Here is a 2,907-nt window from a genome sequence, read left to right on the forward strand (position 1 = left end):
TTTTTATCGAGTTTTTTTTTTTTAAGATTTTACTACTTTTATTATAGTTCACTCATGTAAGTCTAACAAAAACAATAAGTGAGAATAAGCAGTCCTGCGTATTTCAGCGATCAAGCTGGAGAACAGAAGAAAGCAAGTAGGGAGTAGTGGGTGGGATTCACTTCAGGTCCTTTGTGTTTAGTCTGTAGTCTTTATTTTTGGAGGCTTGACTCAGTTCAGGACTTGGATGGATCGTGCCTCAAATAATTACACACTTAATTGCTAGCAGGTAATATTAATCTAAGGTACTGATAAATGATGGTGTGTTTCCATCTCTGTAGGGTGAAATCACACAAAAGGATTTTACCTGGAGATTCAGGAGATCATTTAATGAAAGACCAAAAACCAAGATCGAAACTACCCTTATTGTGAAAAGTCTCAACATGCAGTACATGCAGTTAAGGGCCAGCTATTGTTAATCTGCTAGAAATAATCAGAAAAGTTCTCCAGTGTTTCAGGATCTAGTTGCTTCCCCTAGATGGCAGTGTTTCCCCAGGCTGCGCATCAGTGCCAAATACAACTGAATTTTTGAGTTTGCACTTATTTTTTTAGTCTCTATTTTCACAAAGGTTTATATTACCAGTGGTTGTCTTCCTGTATCCCCGACCCCCTGCGTTTAGCTTCTTGTCATTCATTTCTGTTCAATACTTGGTAGTATGACAGACACTGAATGTGGTGAATGATAATAAGATCTAAGCAGTAATACCTGAAACCAGTAGAACATATAAACCCCTAAAGGACTCCTCTAACTTCAACCTTCGAGGCACAAGAGGTGCAGTGGCCCTCAGCTGTTCACTGTTAAAGATGATATTAAAGCTGATCTGATGTTATTACACAATGTGTTGATGTTTGGACTCCCCTTCTAATAAATGCATTCAATTACTTTTAAGTGGTAAGCATTGCTGACACAGATGTACAGATGCACACGCACACACGCGTGCACACACACAGCTTGGCTGTAGTTGCCAATAGAATTCTACTCTCTGGTGCAGATCAACATGAACCTGTTGGCTCCATGCCTGATGCCAGGTGTGAGCTAGAGGGGTACAAAGCCCCCCAAGCACTAAAAGTTAGAGCGGTCTAACTGTGTTCTCTAGAATGATGGTGTTCCATCCAATACTTTTGGGATGCGGTGGGGTGGTCATGATCCAACATCCATACAGTGTATTTAGAATGGGTTGCAAAGACACAAATATGCAACAAGGTGATCCTACATGATCTTTTAGCAGTTCCTAAAATAATTAAACTATTAGTTTGAGGTGTTATTACTAATGCAATACGGACATGTGACATTTTTTATCATAATTAAAATATGGACTTTTGATCTTCGTTTTAACAATATTAAGAGATGGAGATAATATAACTTAACTTGTACAACTGAAAGAATGTCTTTAAAAATAATTATTAGAATTTCTTCCCCCAATATTTCTTACTACTCACAATACCTAAATCAAAATCAGGTGCAGCACATCAGCTGGTTAGAGAGAATTTTAGAGGAGCCTGTTTTATTTAAACCTCATACTTTCATTTTGGTTTGCTCTTGATTGTTGAAGTTAATGGTATCACTTACATGAGATCTAAAGAGCTCTGAGGCCTGAGGCAGAAGAGAAGGTTGTAGATGTGTATGAGTCTGGGATAGAGATTTAAAAAAATCTCAGAACAAATAGAACCCAGCCTTTCCACTGTCTGCAAAATAAAGTACAAGTGAAACAACATGTCCAAACCAGGCCGTTCTAGCAAGTTCCGCTTAGGAGCAGATCACAAGATGCATTAGGAAGTCTCCAACAATCCTAAAATGTCATCACAGGATCTACAGGTAGCTCTTGCCACAGCTGAAGTGAAAGTACAGCATCAACAATTTTCATGGGAGGTGTACGAGGAGGACACCCTTGCTGTCAAAAATCTGTCACTTTCTGATTATTCTTAAATCTTGGTGCTATTGTGTGAAAGATCAGTTCAAATATAGGAATTGTAGTTCTAATCTAATACCTAGTACATACACTAATCAGCCATAACATTATAATATTATGTGTCCCCCTCTTATTGCCAAAACACCTCTGACTCATCAAGGCAAAGACGCCACAAGGCCTCTCAAGGTGTCCTGTGGTACCTAAAGCCAAGACATTAGCAGCAAATCCTTTAAGTTCTGTTGGTTGCAAGGTGGGGCTTTCATGTGATCAGACGTTTTTGTCCAGCACATCCCACAACTGCTCAACCGGATTCAGATCTGGAGAATTTGCAGTGTGGCAGGCTGCACCATCCTGTTGAAAGAGGACACTGTCATTGGGAAATACCATAACCATTAAAAAAAGTGTACTTGGTCTGCATCAATGTTCAGGTAGGAGGTAGGTGACAAACTACCATCCTCATGAACACCAGGACCCAAGGTTTCCAAGCAGAACATTGCCCAGAACATCACACTGCCTCCACCAGGTTGTCTTCTACTAGTGCAGCCTGGTGCCATCTTTTCTTTAGGTAACCCAGGCATCCACGAGATGTAAAAGAAAATGTGGCCACCTTCTTCCGTTGCTCTTTGGTCACATTCTGATGCTCACATGCTTATTGTAGGTGCTTTCAAAGGTGGATCAGCATGGGTTACTCTGACCAGTCTGCAGCTTTTCAGCTTCATATGCAGAAAGCTGTGGTTAACTGTGCGTCCCCTTTTTACTAGAGCCAGCATTAACTAGACACTCTTCTGTGGGATTAGACTAGATGAGCCCTCACTTCCAACGCTTGTTTTTAAGATTTGTGCACCTGAAAATGTCACCAGTTCACTGGTTGTCCTTTCTTGGACCACTTTTGGTAAATACTGACCACTGCATGCCAGGAATGCGCCTCAAGACCTGTCTGATGTTCTGATGTTTTCTG

Source organism: Salminus brasiliensis, chromosome 19 (assembly GCF_030463535.1).
Source record: "Salminus brasiliensis chromosome 19, fSalBra1.hap2, whole genome shotgun sequence".
Taxonomy (NCBI): domain Eukaryota; kingdom Metazoa; phylum Chordata; class Actinopteri; order Characiformes; family Bryconidae; genus Salminus; species Salminus brasiliensis.